Here is a 22,645-nt window from a genome sequence, read left to right as displayed (position 1 = left end):
CAAACTGGACAGTTGATTTACTGTAAGTTACTTCGGTATCTCATTCCTGTCAGCTCGCACTATTCTGATTCTGATTCGCTCTGGTCTCTCTCATCAACAAGACACTTCATACGCAAGATGTTTTGTAACACCATTTGATGTAATTTGCTTAATTCGATTTAAATGTAAGATGGTCTGGATAAGACCGTCTGCCACATGTCTAAATGTAGATATAATGGTACTGTAATTGTAATGGTAATGAAAATTCCACGCAATCAGCCATTTTCAAAATACTCCAACCGGCCCGTATGTCACCAACAACCATATCATGGTCATGATTAAAGTCACAGAAATCACATTGATGTGCTTAATTCGACTAAAGCTTTTGTTTGCGTATCTGTTTTATTATTATTATTTTATCCCTATTATTATATGAATTCTGCTGCTGTCACATGATTGGCTGATTAGATAACCACATAAATAAAAAGTGTGTACGGGTGCTCGTAATTAAGTGATTTATTAGGGTTTATATATGTATAATAAATTTATATGGTCGAGGCAATTGTTCTAGCAACTAAAAGGTTTCTTTCAAAATATTTATTGGTTGCTGAATACTGCTACATGACAGACTGCATCCAGAGCCAACACGATGTAAGCCAAAAAAGTAATGATCAGGTTTTTAAAGTCAGTTCTTTGGCAATTTCTCAGAGAAATTCTGGAATTAGCATCAGAATTGTTTTCCCCAAAAACATTACTGTCAAAAGTATTAAAGTGAACAATCTGCAAAAAGCACAATATTAAAACTAACTGTATACTATATCTTTTAACTTATAACATTTGTCTAACGATTGTTAGACCATGGGTAATGGCTAGAAGTCATTTGGTGGGTGTGGCTAAATCAAAAACATGCTCGTAAAACATGCTGAAGTTTATTAATAAAATAAAATGAATTTGCTTATTTAAGGTGGTTAGAGTATATGCTATTAACTTGTTGACTGCATTAAATGTACCTTTTTTTAAAAAAAATACTACTGTTGGTTTGGCTAAGCTGCAGTCAAGCAAAAAACAAGAAAAAAAGGCTTATTGTTAGAATATGATGAACTGTAAAAGGTAATACAATAATTTTGATTTAGTATATGATTGGTTGATTTATCGATCTATCTATCTATCTATCTATCTATCTATTTATCTATCTATCTATCTATGCTTTTTATTTATTTACGTGTCATATTTTGCAGTATGATGTCAAATGGCAGAATGTTTTTTAAATAATACCAAATTAGCAATAAAAGCAAAAAAAACAACAACAACAACAACAGATAAAGTACCAGACCAAACGACCAATCTGAAAACGTTCCAGGTGGGTGTGGCATTATATTCTAATAAGTACACCCTTCTACCTGCGACCGTTACCTGCGACTTTTTTATTTTCTACTAAACCTGCTATGCCGCTAAACCTGCTATACCACAGAACTAAAAATAACTCTAATGTACAAAACTATCTAAATATACAGTAGAGTGAATGCAGTGGATTTGCGTTGCCCATTTTACAGTAAAACTGGAGAACATTGTCTTAATGGATCAACAGTTATTTAGATATTGCACTCCAGATTGTGGCCTCAAGACAAACACTTACTTCATTAGAAAGTGATCATGGACTTACTGTAGCTCCTAGAAGCCAGTCTTCTCTGGAAGCCCTCTGAGTAAAGAAAGTGCACAGACTGTGGAAAAGTTTAAAACAATCCATAAATCAAGTGCACTTGACTTCAAATGAACATCTGGCATGTTTGTGCATGCTTGCAGATAATAGATGTCACAGGCCATGTTAAAACACAGTTACCCTTCCTTTGCCCTTCCTGAATTTTCTTGGTGAATACAAGTGTCCAAAAACAAAAGTGTTAAAATCGGTGCCTCTGTGGCATGACTGGGATTTGTCCTTACAGTTTATGACAGAAACAAAATAATTGCCTGTTGTATGAGTGGCATTTTAGATTATAGTAAAAAAAATCTAATTAAATGACATATACTGTATAATATTTATACACATATATAATATATATATATATAACTGTTAAAATCTTAAAAAAAAAAAAAAAAACGATTTAGTCCAGCAGGTAGCATTGAATTTTGGTGCTGATGCTTTTTTTATGTGTTATTCATGGGCTTGCTCTTTTTATAGCTAGAGTATTAATTACGGTTACTCAGGTACATTATCCCAATGGCACAAAAGATCAAGTGTTGGCCAAAGTGGAGCTGTTTCTGCCAACTCAATTTTAAGAAAGAATAAATACAGTGCAGCAAAAAGGTATTTTTTCAAATTATTTTTAAAATAATATATATATATATATATATATATATATATATATATATATATATATATATATAATTATTTTGTTCAATGAAACAACCGAAAACAAATGAAAAAACACACGATCATGTCTATGATTGTTTTGCTCAGTCATGTTTGTATAGTTGGATAAAAATGAATTAAATTTGATTCATCATATTGTTGAGATTGTGCTGAAAAATGGATATCTAGACTGTTTATGTAAATGTCACTCTAGACTGTATAATCCTGAGCCATCCTAAAGTATTGAGCAAAACAAAAAGTTTTAAGGTCTACGGGAAAAATGACTCAATTGACTTGGAAATGTTTATTTTCTTTTAATATTGTCATAGTTAAATGTTTGCAAAAGTCATGTTGTGCCATGTTTAATAAATGTAGCAGAAAAAAAACTTCTGCCAAAAGATGTTGAAAACCTTGCTGGTTAATTTCCTCACACTGAGAATATCAGGTATGATCAAGTTTTTGCATAGCTCTGTGCTATAGTAAAACAAGTCAGTTAAAATCAGATCCGTAAATTCTGATAAATTGTTCAGTAAATGCTATCTTGAGATACATGGTAAAAAAAATAATAGAAAAGTATCAGATATCAGAAATATCAGAAAAAGTCTGTAGTTTTCTGAACTATACATACACCAATCAGCCATAACAAGTGTAAAAAGTTGATAATCTCATTCCAATGGTACCTGCAAAGGGGGTTGAGATATATTAGGCAGTATGTAAACAAGCAGTTCTTGAAATTTATGTGTTGGAAGCAGGAAAAATGAGCATGATTAAGAACCTGAATCACTTTAAAAAGGACTAAATAATGACTTGTGTCTAGACGACTGGACAGAGCAACTCCAAAACTACAAAACAGCTTGTCTTGCGTAGTGTTTCAGGGATGCAGTGGTAACTGCCTACGAAAAGTGGTCCAAGGAGGGACATCCTGTGAAGTGGTGAAAGGATTATGGGCGTCCAAGAGATCTACTGTGGCACAAATAGCTGAAAAGGTTAAAGCTGGCTGTGATAGAAAGATCTCTGAAGACACAATGTGTATTGAGGCTGCGTAGCCACAGATCGGTCATGCTGACCCGTGTCCACCACTGAAAGCTCCTACAATGGTCATGTGAGCATCAGTATGGGACCATAAAGCAATATAAGAAGGTGGACTGATAAATCATGTTTTCTTCTACATTCTGTGGATTGTTGGGTACGTGTACATCAAATACCTGGGAAAAAGATGGCACTAGGATGCACTATGGAAAGAAGGCAAGCCAGCAGGTGGGGTGTGATGCTTTGGGCCATTATTTGTTGGGAAACCATGCGGCCTGTTATTCATGTGGGAGTTATTTTGATATGTGTAACCTACTTAAAAATTGTTGCAGACCAAGTACACCCCTTCAAGGCAACAGTATTGCCCACTTTCAGCAAGATAATGTGTTCTGCAACACTGCAAACACTGTTTGGGAATGGTTTGAGGAACACGACAAAGAGGTTGGAGTGTTTGGTCTCCAGATTCCACAGATTTCAATCGGATTATGCAACTTATTCAGTGCAACCCTTGGAGGCCCCACTTTATAACTTACATGACTTAAAAGATCTGTTGTTGACATCTTGGTGCCAGATACCACAGCGCATATTCAGAGATCTTGTGGAGACCATGCCTCAATGAGTCAAGGCTGTGGGGACATACAGTACAGAAGGGGGACTTACAGAATATTACAGTAAGTGTGTGACTTTACAGCTGAAACCCGTTTTATCCAGTAAAAAGCAAAGATGCAAAAGTGAAAAATCAATTATTCATTGAAAAAAAAAATCAATTTCATATGTTTTTGTGTTTGGATGATTTGTGTAGAGAATGAACAAAATAATCTGTATTTACAAGGTACAGGGGAAAAGCAGACGACAACTGAGGATTTCCTGGATGGTCGGCTGCTAAGATCATTGAGATGTCTAACTGTGAAAGCAGATGGAGGATGGTGGACAAAGGTTATCGTTAGCACTGTAATTCAGTGTCCCTAACGTGTAATCATTTTCACTTGACAAATACAGCACTATGTTACTGAAATTTCAAAACATCTGCCTGAAAAAATAAACGCAGTAAGACATTTCTAACTGTGAAAATTGTCAGAAATGAGATCAGTGCCATGATAAGGTTATGGGAACACTCCTTTTTTACTTTTCCCATTCTAAAATCTTCTGTAGTAATCAAGTAATCAAAATGTAAGCAAGATTTCGATATCTACAAAAATCCTTGGTTTTCTCACAGTTAAAATGATCCTGGTTATTTCAGTCATGCAATAGATCAAATCAAATCCTAGATTCCCAGCAAAGATTAAAGAACCACATGGAGAACCATAATAGGCATACTAACACCACAGTGCAACATCTGAAACCATACTCAGGATCCTTAAACAACAATGAGAACGATTGCTCTGAACATCGTATACACACCCTAAATAACATCCTAGGAATCCTAGAACCATTGGAAGGGTTCTTAACACCACAAACACCTAGCGAAAATTAGACTCCAAAATGATGCGGATGTCCCATGAACTCCACTGAGGATTCTAAAACACAACTGAGAAGGCTATAATTGCACTGAATGTCTAATAATTGCATTAAGTATCTGTACTAAAAAGTCTATAACTTTACTAAGGATCCAAAGACCACACCAAGGTTCCTCCCAGAAACTTAAAACCACTTTAAGGATCCCAGAATTGCATTAAGGATCCTACAACTGCACTGAAAATTCTAAAACTGCAATTTGAAACCGATCTTACACAATCGGAACTGAAATGTGCCAACAAACGTTTATTTTACTGAGGATGCAAAGACCACACCAAAGATCCTACTGCACCAAGGATCCTGGTATTGCATATATTGGAAATTCACTGAGGATTCTGGAATTGATTCAAATGACCTTGAACTACACAGTGAGGCCTATAACCACACTAAGGATCAAAGAACTGCTTTGAAAAATCTAGAACTGCAAAAATGGATCCAGAGACCACACCAATCATCTTAGAACTGGGCTAAGAATCCTAGAATTACAAAGAGGATCCTTAAACTGCACCTACGATCCTAGTACCAATGGGATCCCAGAACTACATTGAGGATCTGAGAAATACACTAAGAATCCTTGATCCACAGTTAACATCTCAAAACTGAACTAAGGATCCTAAATTCGCATTAAGGATCCAAGAAGTTCACTGAGGATCCCAGACGTGCACCAAGGATACTTGAACCACAGTAAGGGTATAGGAACTGCACAGAGGTTTCTAAAATGACACTGAAGATTTAAGAACTTTACTGAACATTCTAGAAGTGTACCAATAATCCTAGAACCAGTAAAGATTATCGGACCAGACTATCGATCCAAAACCTACACCGGGGACCCTAAGACCACAAGGAGAATACTATAAGTACAACGAAGATACTAGGACTACAGTGATGCAATATGAGGTATAAGGCTCCAGGGACCATACTAAGGATCCAGTAACCATCCTAGGGATCTTAAAACCATTCTTCAGAGCATAGACATAGAGGATTCTAGGATATCTTGCAGAATGTTTAAATATTCCCAAATAAACATGGCTGGAAGCGCACTGGCATGTTAAAGCATCAGTATGTGTGTGGAAATGTAATTATGGTTCTCGTTCCTCGAGAGTCCTATAGTAAATTAATGACCAGTGAACCTCAAAAATAACATTGTAATGCTTTGGTAATATGAACGGTTCTACATGATTTGGAAAAGGGCTGTCATGATACTTCATTACTGGACTCTGCTGAGATAATTGAGATGACATTTTTACATTAACAAAACACTGAAGATGCATCGGGATGTTGCCACTGAATTCTTTGGGTGCTGTGGGTTGCTGGGTGGGGCCTCCTCAGATCGGATTTGTTTCCCTGACGCATCCCACGGGTGCTCAATTAGATCTGAGGAGTTTGGAAGCCGATCGGCAGTCTTGGGCTTACTGTCTGCTATGCCCTATGTGTTGCAGACTGTAGTGCACTGGGTGTTCTGTGACCTTTCTGCCATGGTCAGCATTGACTTTTTTCAGAGATTTTTGCTTCATTGTCTCTTTTGTGAGATTGAATTGAACGGACTATCCTTTGGTCCCTGTGGGCATGGGTGAGCTTTGGGTCATCATAATGCTTCTAGCAGTTTATTGGTGTATAATTGATAATGTTAAGATGATAATGTTATGGCTGATTCGTGTATGTCTAACGTACTGTAACTGAAGTTCTTGGGCTAAGTTTTCCTTTGTTAAATTACCTTTGTATAATTTCTGCTACAGTTTTTGAGCTTAAGCTTAAGGGGTTATGTTTGTTCATCTATAATTTGTGACCTACAGTTTCTAGAATAAAGTTCTATGTTGTAAATTACTGGACAAAAGCTCCCCAGTTAAAGGTCTCGGGTTTAGGTCCTTCTTAATTTCTGACAGAACGTACCTGAACTAAAGTCTTTGGGCTTAAGTTCCTTGTTGAAAATTCTCACCTGAAATTTCTGATCTGAAATTCCTGAAATAAAGGTTTGACGAAAGAAATATGTCAGTTGCATCTCCTGATCTAATGCACCTTGGCTAAAATTCTGCAGTGTAAATTACTGAGTTAAAAGTCCTCAACACAAGTTCCCGGCTTAGGTTTCTTAAGCCTAAGGTCCTTGGCTAAGATTCATCATTGATATTTTGTGACCTACTTTTTCTAGGATGAAGAACAATGTTGGAAATATTTTGGCAAAATCTCCAAAATTAAAGGCTCTTGACTAAATTTATGGGACTTCCTTGATTCAAAATTTCCATGTACATTTCCTGCTTTAATGTTTTGGTGTTAAAATTATTGGACTAAAATTCCTCAGTTACAATTCCTGATTTGAAGCTCCTGGGCTAAAGTTCCATGTTTTTTTTGGAATTTCTCAGTTTTAGCTCCTATTTTTAAACCCCTTGGTTAAAGTTCTGAGGTTAAAGCTCCTCAACTAAAGTTCCTGGCTTAAGGTTGTTAAGTTCCTAAGCTGAATTTTCTTAGCTGTATTTTTTTTTAGCTGAAGTTAAGTTCCTTGGCTGTAATGATAGTTCTTGTCCAAACAGTTTCTTATTTAAATTTCCAGAGCTGAAGTTTTGAGATGTAAATTACTCGACTAGTTTCTTGGTTAAAATGTCTAAAGTTCTTCAATGTTCTAATCCCACCGTTTCATGCTTATCAGCAGATTTAACATGATCATGTTTGCAATTATCTAATCAGATTGAATTGCACATACTGTAAGAGCAGAAGTTATGTGGGAGGAAAGGGCCTTGAGCCTTATGCTGACGCTTTTTCCAGATCAACCTTGACATTCAACGATGTTCTCATTACAGTATCTCATCACTGTTCGGCGAAACGCCACCTCGTCTGACATCAACGAGTTTACCATCTTTCAGCATCACATCTGCTACTTTAAAAATGACCTTCTCCTGTTTGCACACTGTTCAAACATAATTAAATAATGGAGCTATTTCTTTTTTGCACAAAAAAAGAAAAAGAGATTCTATAGGAATGGTCTTATTAAACAAAAAGAAACACACACTTTTGTGACCCCACAAGCATTTGTTATTCCAAACACTATATTTACTCTACAAGTTTTTCTTATTCCTATTTTTAAGAAAGCAAAAATGCCATAAAAAGTCAGAATTAAATAGAAAATGATAATAATATAATGCGTCAGTCGTAACATGTGTTAGACATCCTCCAGTTTAGTTAAGTAGTTGTCATGCAAAAGCAAAGAGACAGCTAATAAATGGAAAGTCTCTATAACCCATTTGGAAGGATGATGCTATAAAACTAAACGGAAATGATGATTCCTATGATGACTAACGTCTTTTTTTTTTTTTTTTTTTACTTTACAGGTGCACTCCAGCTGCACAAACAATGCCACACATGCGTGCACACACAAACTTTAGTCCAGACTTCAAAAATGAGTGTATGTACACTTCTATCACTGTTTGTGCAGCTGTAACACAGCTGTCCGAACCATTAACTTTCAATCATCATAATAATCAGTGGTTATGGCAATAAAATGAGCATAACCCCTAACGAAAAAAGTTTGGGCGAGACTTGAGTACAGATATAAACTGTTGTTCGGTGTATAATCCTAACACACACTACGGAGTATTTTAACACCTCTTAGCACGTGTTCAATAATACATACACCCACTTTAAGTAAACAAGATTGCAAACTGCTATAAAGGGTTTTAGTGTTCCACATGCCTCGGGGCCTTTTGGTAATCACTTCTTAAATAAATAAGATGCTCCTATAACAACATTGACACACACACATGAGTCAGGGAGTTTAAGAGGATCTTAAATGGATTAAGGCCTTCGCAAACCATCATTAACTAATGGAGACGCATATAAACAATTTGGTGTGCAAGGGTCTCTGCTACAAAAATGCACCCATTTCAAGTATAAGGATAATAAAAAATAATAAAACAACATGATATAGTAATACTTTTATTTTTATGGAGCACAAGAAAATGTATAGTTACTCAATTATAAGATAAAACCCTTCTATGTCATTATTCTGCAGGTTTTTATTTATTCCTAATGTTTTTATAGCATAAGCTGATCCAAGCACAACAGGACTTTCTTTACTTGAAGGTCAAGTATCAGGTAGTCTATAGGTTTATCATTTATTATCTTATAAAAAAAGAAAAAAAAGAGAAAACATGAAAATGGAACAAAGGAAAAAATGTAGACACTTATCGATTAGATGAAACCCTCCAATAGGTTAGAAATCTAAATATACTTTGGATTTTATAACATCTCAAGATCATAATGGCTTGGGATAAAATTTTGGGTAAGGCTCCTAGAGTACATGCTTTATGCAGGTCACGGTCAGGGTAGATCTAGAGCCAATCCCATAAAAAACTGGACATAAGGCAGGAATACATCCTTGATTGAAGGCCAGGCTAATAAACAGCACCGTGTGCGTGCACTCACTCACACACACACACACACACACACACACACACACACACACACACACGCACAAAACCCTTGGAACAATTTAAGTAGCCTTTAACAGTAAAAGCAGACAAACAAGTCAACCAATCCTGAAGCTCATGTTTCAATCAACCTGGATTTTTTTTTAATTGTACTCGAGTATAAAAGTCAGGATATAAAACTCCAATAAGCCAGTGCCGCTTTACTGTAGACCTGATACCATTTGAAGTCCATTTATTAATCAATACATGCAGTTAGTTCCTGTACAAAACACTGATGGAGGGATAAAAAGTAATAAATAAGTAAACAAAGAAGAAAAGCAATAAAGTGAGATGGATTAGAGGAGAAGCGTTATCCTCGGTTTGCTCTTTCACTGCGGAAAAGTTTAAGTGGCGCAGCTGATGTAAAGAGTCTGCTGGTGTAAAGAGTATTATCAGAGGTTATCATACTGTAGTCAGGGATAACGTCAGCATCAATCTGAAACAGTTTACAGTGGATAGAGTTATGAATGGACCCTTTTGAAAAAATTATCTCCAAAATAAGGTTTGTGTCTTTATCACGTGTCTATTCATCCATCCATGAATCCATTTATCCATCTAGGAACCCGTGTAGTCCTGCTAAGAACTGAGAAGGCCAATGGTGACCATTGAATTTACTCCCATTTTAACGGCCAGGGTAAAACCTTTACACATTTTTGGAATGCCAACTAACATAATCTGCATACGTTTGGACTGTGGGAGGAAACTCACCAAGCACAGGGAGAACATGCAAACTCCATGCGGGAATTGAACCCAGGCCATGGAGGTACAAGGTGACAGTGCTAACCACTACACCACCGTGCCACCTTATTAACCATCCTGTACTGAATACCACTGATTACGCACAACGAAGCTCCAGTGAATGACCAACCCTCAACATCAAGTACCATTTTTAAATTCAACAAATAGGAGGCTGGAAGTTTTTACTCAAGGTCTAAAAAAAAAAAACATGACAGAATCACAATGGGAAAAAACATACAGAGGTAAAAGAAAAAAAAAACACACTATTTAAAAATTTTGTTTAATTTAATTTTGCACTTTTTCTAAGCCTCTGTTAAGCCAATGAAAATGTAATATATTGGTTTTGTACAAACTTGTTCTCCAACTTGCTGGTTCAAAAGGGAATACTTTAACATACTGGAGGAAATCAAATCATGTCAGGCAGTTAACTTTATAATTAGTTAAAAATATGTTAGTTCATATTTCACAGACTTTATGAAACGTATATAGTTTTTGAAGAACTTTTGAAATATTTGAAATTTTGTCCATTTGAACAGATTTTTTATATCTGTTTAACAAATATCAGAGAAATATTGAGCACTACTATTACTTATAATTAATAAAATATCAAATACATATAATAGATCATAATGTCAGCTCCTTATCTCCAGTTCGTTGAACTCACACAGTTGTTTTTCTTCATAATTCTTCTTGTTAAACGCAATTGCGTCTCTTTTTAATGATAGAGGACTTACAGTAAATGCAGCAACAATTTCCGAGACAGTTATGTTTTGTAAAATTAAGTCAATTAGTTTGTCAGCTTTAGATTTAAACGCTATTTTTTAAAACTATTAACAACAATGAAATTAAAGTCCAAGTATGACTCACTTGCTTAATACAGAATGCATGCCATGCTGGGTTGGAAATGTGTCCCATATGGCAGGTTTTCCAATCAATTAGTGATGATGTCATTGTTGTTGTTAGAATAGACATTGTTTTTGGAGTCCTATCAGTCATTTACACCAAAAAAACAACCACGTATAATCAAACATGAGTAGTTTTTTGTTTTAGCAAAATCTGGTTTTAGTTTATTATCAGTGACAGCAGGGTGATTGCACTACAGCTTTCACTCCATTGAAGATTCAGATGTTTTCCATAACCACAGCTATTTATCCAGCGATATATTGCTAGATAACATTAAAGGTATTGTAAACACAGTTTTACAGTACGTTCGTAAATGACAAGGCAACAAGTATCAAAAACTGTAAGTGGGAAAATCTGAAGCTTTGTCTTCCTTTTCCTTTTGAATCCATATCACACCGGATCTGATTACAGTATAATACAGTATTTCATGCGAACTTCTCCCACCACTCTCCATTTTCCTATTTATTATATTCTACTCTGAGCTCATACTTCATAACTTACACTCAAACAGAACATAATTTTTAAAATACACAATGATTACTGAAAAATATTTCTGTTTTTTTCTTTTTCAATTTTTGTATTTTCCGAGGCATAAACAACAACAACAACAACAACATTGCATTTACGCACTTAGTCATCGTCTATACCACTTTATCCCATATACAGGGTCGCAGGGGGCCTGGAGCCTATCCCAGTAGACTTATGGCCAAATTAGGCAATTTATTGCAGGGCACACGCATATAAACACATTCACACTATGAGCAATTAATGAACCCCAATTGAAGTCACCTGCTTGTCTTTGGACTGTTGGAGGAAACAGGAGTACGCAGAGGAAACCCAACAAGCAGGGGGGGAGAACATGCAAACTCCATGTACACAGACTCTGAGGCAGGGATTGAACCCAGACCCTGGAGGTGCAAGGCAACAGTGATAACCATTTAGCCACCATGCTACCTCTGCAACATTTAACCAAGCTGTAAATGCAAAATTGATGGAATGAAACATTCCGTATGAATTACTCTTATTTGAAACATTGAGGTGGTGACAATAACTTGACAATAATTTAAATCCCAAAAACTTGTTGCTTCCCATCACCCAGTTGTTGATTCAATTCCCAAAACAGCATGCCCTGTCATGTAGTATTCTTTAAATGTTATAGAAGCGAAACCTGAAAGTTATTTATCTTCTTACTTGTACTGTAGTTGTGCCTCTAAATAAGGTCAACTGCGCGTGATGTACAGTTTATCGCCTCAGTGAAGATGAATTAAATCTGATGAGATTCTTCAGTGTCCAAATGCAACTGAGGATTTCTAAATATGTGACAACATTCATTCACAAACGCCCATGCAAAACGAGAGTTCATTGCACTGTGTTGTATAAAAATCACATTCACATATAGCTTATTATTCTTTTATACCTGCTCCTGTAGTTGAGAATGTTTTTCATCTATCTATAGAGAAAATGCAGCGGGTATTTAAACATTTTTTGAGCCTTTTTTTTATGTATTTAATCGAGTTCATTTTTTTCAGATATGAAAATCATTAAAAATCAAAGAATAACTCATTATTAGGGGCGTAGTAGTTAATTAACACGGTGGCCCTGCAGCTCCAGGGTTGAGGGTTCGATTCTCGCCTGGGAGTCCAAGTTTGCATGTTCTCCCGGTACTTGGTGGGTTTCCTCCGGGTACTCTGGTTTCCCCCACAGTCCAAAGACATGCAGATTAGAGTAATTGGCGTTCCCAAATTGCCCAAACTGTGTGTGTGTGCGCTATGTTGTTGATTGGCACCTTGTCCAGGGTGTACACTGCCTTGTGCCCTCCTAGGATGGGTCCTCCACGTCCGGGTACACAGGATAAAGCGGTATAGACTATGAATGAATGAACTTGTCAGCAACTTGCGTAAGAGACGCATCTGTTTGTGGAAACTGTCCACACAATCATTCACAAACTCCTGCATGTCAGGAAGATGAAAGAGCTCTCTGCCTTCAACCAGCACAAAAGATTACTAATCTGCAGTGAGTTAAATGAGCGTTTTGACATAGATATATATACGATTATGGCTCCGGTAAACTGAAAAAACTTGATGGTATCCAAGCACTTTGGAAAGTAGAATAAGTGCATCAGTGTAGCAGGGGTTTTACTCTCTAAACTGCGTTGTTATTCTGCACAATTGAAGTCCTGGTTTGACTTGAACACACCTTGTACAAAAACATACTTTCAAGCACAACATTAAGTACTCCTTTTTAAAAACATTTTTTTTATTTTTGGATTTTTCCTTCTCATTAATCACCAGACTACAGACGTTTCAGACATCTCCTGCATTAAAAGTTCCAAGTGCCCAACTACAGTAGGTCAGATGACATGAATTACAACCGTTTGTATTTTTTTTCTAACATGAAAAAAGAACAACATTTTTCAGAGCTTGTGACAGGACCGGATTATTTCTGCTCCTTGTTTGTGAGGTCGGTGAGACGACACCATCAAAAGACGTGGTTTTAATGGTACTTTATAATATCAGAATCACAATATGATGATAACTGATTTTCTCTCTCTTCTTTTTCTCTCTCTCTCTCTCTTTCTCTTCTTTTTCTCTCAGCTCTGATGCATATAGTACTAAATATGTTGTAAAAAAAATGTCCCCAGCCCAGTAGTGTCTCTGTGATTTATCTCAGTGTTGCATGCTGAATCTTATCCTAAACACACATCTTCGCAAAACATACTGTACACACACATCACTGTAGAATTGTGCAACTATAGTCAGTTACTGTACAGTACAAATTACGATGCACATTAGCTACTGAATACTGCTGCATGTTTTACCTACACGGCATATTTTTTATACCCTTTTAATATTGCACATCTATACTATAGCATATGAAGAACTTTCAGCATACAGGCAACCGAGAAGTTTGCATGTACATCTGATAGCTGATGTTTGTTTCACTGGAAAGCCAAGCGAAGCAAATTTACATCTTTTTCTGTTATGTTTTTTTAGAACTATATATATAATTTAACCTCTTTTTAGTGGATTGTTTTCTTCTATTTTTGCAGGGAAATCTTTTTATTTTGTTTTTCGATCTTATCTTTCTTTTTTTAGGTCACGAACAATCGTTTAAGCATTTCGCTGCATATCATACAGTGTGTATGGTTGTGTACGTGACAAACATAAGTTAATTTTAATTTAAATTTTATTTTTTTTTCTCTTCTAGCTGTAAGGATTAGGAGGTAACACTTTATATTTGATCTGCTTTAAGCCTTTTTTAATGGTTGGCTACAATAAATGATCAGTTCTGTTCTTAAACCAAGACGCACGTACTGTTCTGTACACACACCAGTCTTTACTTATCTGCTACTGTACATTTTTAGACATTTCATTGTTGCCCTAAGTGGGACAATTTATTATGAGTGTATTATTACAGTAGCATAAGATCAGACTAACCTGACTGTATAACTAATTCAACTTTAACTTGAAGTTTGTTTTGTTTAACTTTCTTTGACTGATAAAACTATCGGAAACTTCCAGAAAATTAGCCACTGAAAAACACACTGTTCCTTTACAACAAGTATTGTTTACTTACATGAGTTAACATTAACAAACCATGAACGGCAGAAAGAATAAAATTACTAAAGAGACTTTGTGAACCTGGCGTACTATTAGCATGTGTCCGAACTAGAACACTAACATAACTTTCATTTAGAGTATCTTAATCTCAATCAGCCATGAGTAGATTTTAATTCACATCCACACTTACCGTTTAGATTAAATGATAGTTATTTTGCACACACACGGCCGAAATATGGTACTGGTGCTAAAAAGTATCTCACCTAGGTGAAAAAGGGAATTGGATAAGATCATATGGATAGGATAGCACCGTTTTTCATAAGACTTAAGGCTTCTTATGTCCCAAACCATGCTTTGTTTTTTGTATCAGATTAAAGGACACACATTTGCTGAATACAATTCCATGCCCTTTTATGTCCATAGTGTCCGGAACTTTTTTAAATTCAAATTTTTCCAACGATCTTAACTGTCATTCAGATGAAACTTGGCCAATTTAAATTTCACATAAAAAAACTAAAATAGTGTATTAGTCTAAACATTCTAAATTGTTAGGAAATTGCAACATGAATTTGGCATGGTTACAGACACTACAGATTTTTTGAAAAAAAAAAATAAAAAAAAAATCCCTAATTCAGCCCAGAATGCTTTCATTTTTTTATGGGTCATATGCTTCCAAAAGCCTAATCTTAGTATCAATACTCAAAGAAATATGAATAATTTGCATTCTTTAATTATTATTATTTAAAGTGAGACGGTATAATGCTGAAAAATAGGCATTTCTGGAACACAAACAGCTTAATTTAGCAACTTGAAATATGCAGGAAAGAAAGATTGTCACTTCTATATTGTGTAAACTTCAGAAGTAGCTTCACATTTTCTGTATTATATGTATTACATAAAATAATTAAATTAGCACCATTACTGTGGAATAGAGCAAGTTCCTACAGTGAATATTAGTGCTGAACAAACAAACCCTGTAGCTCCAACATCACTGATCCGTACAGTAGAAACAATATTATTACGAAATGACGGACTGTTTAAATTTGAACTAGGAAGCTGGGTGAATGAAGTCGACTGTAATCTCCCCTGAGAGCGCGTGTTGTTAGCATCCCAGCTGCTCTCATTAGGGCTCATTACGTCTCATTACACAGCGGCGTGCTACGCTGTGTGAGCACATATCTACAGAGACAGACCTTTAACTCAGGTTCAATGGGAAACCCGAGAGGCCTCATAAATAATAACAACACACATCATTGTATAGGAGGAGAGGGCCACTGTCCATCTGCTTCCATACCTCAGATCAGTGTTACCCGCGTATACCGTTTTCTGTCCCACAATTCAATTCAACAGGCTTGACTGACATGAACAGATACGTACATTCCCAGTGTTGCCAAAGGATTTCTGTTTGTACGTTTGATCATTTCATCTGTGGATTTTGGTAAATTAGAAGTTTTGTATACTAATTTTGAACACTAATTTTGAAAAAAAACCTGATAAACAATCCTATATATATAGGTTATATATGTATTTATAGGGCTTGGGTTTGTTCAGTATACTGTAGAGTGATACATCCTTTTTTTTAGGCACAATGTAGGAAATATGATAAACTGAATTTTATTTCTTTTTAACCAACTATCCTGAGCTAAAAATGTAAAAAAAAAAATAAATCCATACAGCTCTGGAAAAAAAAGAGACCACTGCAAAATAATCAGTTTCTTATGTATTTTTTTCTTTCTGGTGCATGTATTGGTAAGATAAACAGTTTTGTTTCATTTTTTTATGAATTGCTGAGAATATTTCTCCGAAATTTAAGGTATAACTCTTGTTATTTAGAGTGTATAGTTAAAGAAAACGACAACCTCACAACACATTCAAATAACTCAAGATCATGCAGTATTTGCAGATCTTAATTAATTTGTTAATGCTTTGGCTAAATAACATTGAGAAATCAGTAGTTGGAGGAATAATAACCCTGATTTTCAATTTCAGCTTTCATGCATTTTGTTGGGTAACTTTATACCAACTATTTTTGCAAAAAAAAGCAAAATGCTCAGCTTTGCTTGTTGGTTTGTGACCATCCATCGTCCACTTGATGATGTTCCAGAAGTTTTCTGGAGTAAATTGGAGTAAATAATAACTATTATTATTATTTTTTTTTTTTTTTGAGAGAGAGTTTTACATTTATTTATAATGTTATTTCAATATTCTAATAGTGGTAAAATTTACACATTATGAAAATATAGAAATGTATATATGTAGAAATATACAGTATTTTGCAAAGATATTCATGATGTTAAATCTTTAAGGTGTTTTTTTTTTAAATAAATAATTAAGCTGTATGTCTAACATAAATGTAACCCTTAAAGTAAAACATAATCTTAGCTAATCCAAAGCACATGTTGATTATTGATAATTAATAGAATGTCTCAATTTTTTAAAACACGAAATTTTTCACAGATCATACTTCACCATGCATATTCTGTGAAAAACATTCCAGCAATTGTAGCAATGTGCGGCATTCATATTGTGCAAATTTCTGTCTATGATATGAGTACTGTATATGCATCTGAGACAGGGTTTATACTGTAACCAGCATCTACAGAGTATGACCACATAAACACATGCATTTGTTTTAAACCTGAATAAAAATCAGGGGACAACATGCACTAAAGAAAATATAGTTTATACTGTTCAGTACATGGAGGAGCCATGTATAACAAATTGATTAAAAAAGTTAAGGCTGGCCTTGATAGAAAAGCACCTGATCACCCAACGGATCAGACCCTGCCATGGATCAAGCGAAGAGACAAGGAATTCAAAGTTGCAATTTAACCAGCCTGCAGATTTCAATCCGATTGCTGGACCAACAAGCCTGATCCCTGAAGGCCCCACCCCACAACCTACATCATCTATAGGATCCAGGGCTAACCTGGCAATGTCAAACATCTCAACGTACCCGGAGATCCCAGGAAGCCATGACTTTAGCTAGGGACCAGAGCTACAAGTGGAACCTAAATCCTGGGTGGTTTAAATGTTAATGGTTGATTACTGCATAGTCTTAGTTATAACTTTCACTTTATAAACAATCACTGCAAAATCTGGTTTATTTTACCAATATGCCTTCCATGCTCCACTCTTATTTTGCAGCTTATGAACTAGTTCTCAAATCTATTTTTTTTTAGTTAATTGTGCACACTACATAATTTTTGCACAAGATAGCACATCAAGAATTGCTTAATTATTATTATATATTTTTAAATCCTTGGTTTACCAGATCTAAATCAGAAATCCCATTTAGTCATTAATTTCCTAAACTAAACAACCATGCGCATTATGTACAAGTAGCGCAGAAAGTGTTCATATGGGATTGTTGAAATAATGCTTTCGACATGCACACAACATATTTATGTGGTTAAAGTTGTGGGAACACTGTTACTAGGCAACATAAACAGAAGACGGTTACGGACGGGAGCTGTTAATTATTGAGTATAGACAATATACTGTAGTAGTGAAGGGATGGTTGAAATAAGACTTTTTCCTCAGACATGATGGTAGATTAGTATAGAAGACTCGGTTACTGAGAATATGTCAAACATTTGTCATGGATTATGAACTGTAAAGTCTAATGAACTGAGGAGATATGTGGTTTTACTGTAGGATGGCTAATAGAGAAGCCACAGGACAGTTAAACGTACTCACGTGCAAGAAACGAGGATAGACGACATTGTCAGGCTTTATTGGATTGAAATGGGATTTCTCCCCCCTCTATAAACTTCCGCTCACTTCCCGGGAAGCCTGTTATTCTTTACAGATGTTAGCTTTTAGTTGAGCAGGAATTCTTTTTTTTCTCAGAATTTTTTTCCTTCCTGAAGAACAGCTTATGATTATTTATTACTGTTTAAATACTGAAGAGAGCTAAGCTCAGGCTCTCAGGTTTAAATCCTTTAAACAGAAATATAATTTGACAAGTTGTCTTTGAATTGAATGAATGCAGCACTTGGTGGTCTCAAAATAAATGATCAGATCCAGATGCTGAGATACACCTCATAGAAAATAGAATTTGCACTGACGACTGAGGTTTAACATTATTATTATTATTATTATTATTATTATTATTATTATTATAAGTGAGTACAAATTGCTAATTATTTTATGTTCATTGGCTTCAGCATCATATCAAAATGTAAAATATTGATTTTTTTTAATGCTTTTATTAAAGGAAATTGACACTGTTGATCCTGTTATTGACAGTTTTAAAGAACTATAAAAAAAAAGATATTTACTGAATTAAAAATAAATAAATCAAATTGATATTCTATATGTTTATTAAATTATAAATAATATATTTTTTATGTTTGAATGTGTTTTTTTTTTTTTTTGCTGAACATTAATAAGATCTGAATTAATAACATAATTAAGTTATACCAACAAATTGCATTGCATTATTATAAAAGTAGATCCATTCTCATTAAAGACATTAGGGATTTCCCTGGTGTTTTATTTCCTCTGGCAGTTTCAGTGCCAAATCCAGGCTGATATACTACAGTGTTTAGGGACGCTCCTGTCCAACAGACATCTTGTATTATGCTAATTTATTACATTTTACTTCCATAAAACATCTGTTTGGTTTCTCAGGCATAAGCCTACATAAATATGATTTGACAAATTGTATTTGAAATAAAATGGGAAAAAAGCAGGTCTTGTTTTTTAGAAAATGAAAGAAAAGCATATGTGAAGTAAATGATATAAACAAATACAGGTTTATTTGTTGGTAGGCAGAGATCTGATCGAAATATCTTTCTTTATCCTTTACAGACGCTTGGCTGTGGTTCATCAGTGTCTTGTGTAAACGGATTACATTTCACATGCTTAAGAGAGCAGCCTGAGTCTTAGGCGTAAGACGTGGAAATATAGTCTTGGATTCGGAATAACAAACAGTTCTTGGTGCTGGTTGATGTATGGAATCTAATCGTCCCACAATTATACCATACAGTACAGCGGAAGTTACACTTATACCTTTTACTTATAATAATAATAATGTTATTTTATAATAGTGTTATTTTGTTGTTTTTGTTGTTTTACAACAAAAATTAAGATCAAAGACAGCTGAAGATATTAAAGTTAGCTTGTATTGTTCGTAAACCTATTAATTGCTAATTCTTTGTAACTTTAATTTCATTTGCATAACAGACTTACTCTGTGTCTTAGTCCCAAAAAAAAAAAAGCAATGGAACATTTTTTTAAGCTTAATGCACTGCTGTTAAACAGCTTCTTTTTTATTATTATTGAAATTATTATCAATAATAATGCCAGGTGGATTGTAGTCTACAAGTTCTATCTGAATTGTTTGTACCATTTCCTAAATTCTATTTTTAATTATTTATAGTTTTAATACATAGAAGGTAAATATTTTTATCACATATTTCACATTTCAAGAAAAGACAAATAATATGATGTATATTATATCAATATGATACCAATAAAATTATCATAGTATTATCATAACATTGTCATATACTGTATATTAATCTGTAATGTATTTAATTTAATAATTTAGTATTGAAATATTTTTACAAGTTTTTCCTTTCCTGAAGTGTGTATAATTTTTTTTGACTGAGTCTCTCTCTCTATATATATATACACGTATATACAGTATATATGAACAGTTACCAAATTGAAATCATTTCTTGGCCTAAACCCGACTCTCTGATCACACGCTGTACTCATCCCCCCCGGTTGCTCATCCCAAGTCGCCGAGGTGACATGCTAACCCTTGACTCCGCCCAACTGAAAACGGTAAGAGCGTGTAACGTGTTCCATGTCTGCATCGATAGCGAGCACCTCTGGTTGTGTAACATGATCAGCTCATATAGATGGAAAAAGAGAGAAAGACAGACAGAGTGTGTGTGTGGGGGCCTGGTTGGGGATTTGATGGGTGATGTTTCAGGGGTCTCTTTCTTGGGGGGGAAAGCAACAAAAAAAAGTTTTTTTTTCTGTTTTTTTTTTCGAAAATGTCCCATTTTACCTTTCAGACTATCAAACCCCCCAACAGCAACTCAATTTCCCCTTCACATACACAGACACACACACGTACCTACTGTAAGAAGTGGAGGGAATTTGTACCAGACCACAGTTTATCCTTGCTGGAGTTGTGGACTTCTATCCCAGTTAGGTGAACAAGCAGCACAAGTTTACATTCCTCCTTAATACCTCTTATAGTCGCACACTTTAGTGGAAGTTTAGACCTCATTACTTACATTACATTACTATTAGTTATATAAAGCAAGTCATATTTTAGCAACATTATTAGATTATTTATGTTCTGGCATTTCAGGTATTTCTGCTTCATACACATAATAACAGACGTCTTGATTTCCATGGACAGGTAGGAAAAGCAGCGTAAAACATTGTGCATACACACACACACACACACACACACACACAGAACGCAGCGAGGAACAGATCAGCTGTCGGCTCTTACCTCAGATCTCTCAGATCTCGTCTCTTTGACGTTTCTTGCAACTGTGCACAAAAATAAAACAATTCCCAAACTTGATAATAGTCCAGCTTGTTTAATTTTTATTGTATTAGTTTTATCCCAAACTCAGAATCCTCTTGTTGTCTTTGCGTGTGTGAAAGCTCAACTCGCTGTCTCTTTAGGAAAATTGATGGCTCTGAAAGTTGTGCTCGTACATTTCTCCTCTCTGAACTTGTACAGAGTGAGCCAGCATGTCCTAATGCCTTCACTTCTCCTCCTCCTCCTCCTCCTCCTCCTCCCTGCTTCCCTCCCTCTATTTCAGCTGCTCCACCCCTCTTTAACTCATCATTTTACATTGATTGAACTCCGACAGTTTCATTTCACAGATATCCACTTTCAAGTTTACCCTTCCCTTAAAGTGTAGGAAATACCAAGAAAGTCAACAGAGAGAAAGATGGATTTGTGCTCATTTTTTTCCCCTAACCACAAATCATTTGTTTTAATGACGCGGGCGATTGTTATGTGACTAACAGCATGTATTAAAGTGTTTTATTTTTTCTTTAGACCAGAGCAATTTGACAGTTTTTATATATTAGATATGTTTTATCGATCTCGCAGAACAAGTTCGTTTCTGTTATCACTAATGTTATTGCAGCTACAAACAGTTCATTCCATACAAACCTGTCTTTCAGTTTCGCTCTCAAAGTGACTAAGGCAGAAATAAAAGTAAACTTGTCATTTCTTGTCAAACTTCTATGTTCTAAAGGTGTCTGGAAAGTTTCGCTAAACCTCTGATTATTATAAAGCTCTGACACTGGAGACCCCTCTCATGAATGTTTAAATAAAATATTGAATAAAAATAAAATCACCTTATGAAAAAGATGATTTTTTTCCGTGCTCATATACAAATTATACTGGATTGCAATTACAGCTTTCATGCATTTTGTCATTCTCTCCACATTGCTGTTGGGTAACTTTAACCCACTATTTTTTGCAAAAAAGCAAACAGCTCAGCTTTGTTTGATGGTTTCTGACTGTCTGTCTTCCACTTTATGACATTCCGGAAATTTTCTGGAGTAAATTGCAGTGGGGTTCTGTCAGTATGAATTTTGGATGTTTTTGCAAAATGCTATAACTCTACCTGCCACAGTTTTCTCCAAATAAATAAATCAGCCTGCAGCTGTTTTTGTGGCCATGCGAATGTGTGATGTAATATTACATTGTTGGTTTTATTAAAAAGATTTTTTTTTCTTTTTTGTTTTTTTTTATTAAATCATTACACCAACTTGGAATATGGAAAGACGAATTGGGTTTTGCTGCTCACATCACTTAGAGTGTTTGTTAAAGTTCATGAGAAACATTAAAAACAATACAAAACTAAGCTTACAATCTATAATTCAATTCAATTCAGTTTTTTTTGTACTGTATAACGTTTTTAAAAATGGGCATTGTCGCAAAGGAGCTTTACAGATTTAAAAGAAAAGTATGCAAATGTGTATGAAATGTGAGAAATGTGCAAAGAATCAAAATGAATCATCAGATTGTCAGAGCAAGCTTAGGACGATGGTGGAAAGGGAAAAACTCCCTGAGATTGCAGTAGAATAAAGTCCATCACTTCAGCAGGTGATGAACAGAG

General features: G+C 35.1%; 1 protein-coding gene across 3 annotated transcripts in view; it reads right to left on the bottom strand.

Annotated features, from left to right (window-relative positions):
- Positions 1 to 21,230, bottom strand: part of ngfa (nerve growth factor a (beta polypeptide)) — a 39,029-nt gene extending 17,799 nt beyond the window's left edge. The window contains exons 1-2 of one of the 3 annotated variants that reach the window (XM_053482938.1): positions 21,013 to 21,230; positions 1,643 to 1,700 (exon numbers count right to left, since the gene is read on the bottom strand). The gene's annotated coding sequence lies outside the window, so the exon portion shown is untranslated. Of the gene's footprint in view, positions 1 to 1,615; positions 1,701 to 21,012 lie in introns of those variants that run through there. The other 2 variants (XM_053482937.1, XM_053482939.1) reach the window with 2 other exon arrangements.
- Positions 21,231 to 22,645: the final 1,415 nt, after the last annotated feature.

This window comes from Clarias gariepinus, chromosome 22 (assembly GCF_024256425.1).
Source record: "Clarias gariepinus isolate MV-2021 ecotype Netherlands chromosome 22, CGAR_prim_01v2, whole genome shotgun sequence".
Classification (NCBI taxonomy): domain Eukaryota; kingdom Metazoa; phylum Chordata; class Actinopteri; order Siluriformes; family Clariidae; genus Clarias; species Clarias gariepinus.
This window is presented reverse-complemented; position numbering and strand designations above follow the sequence as displayed.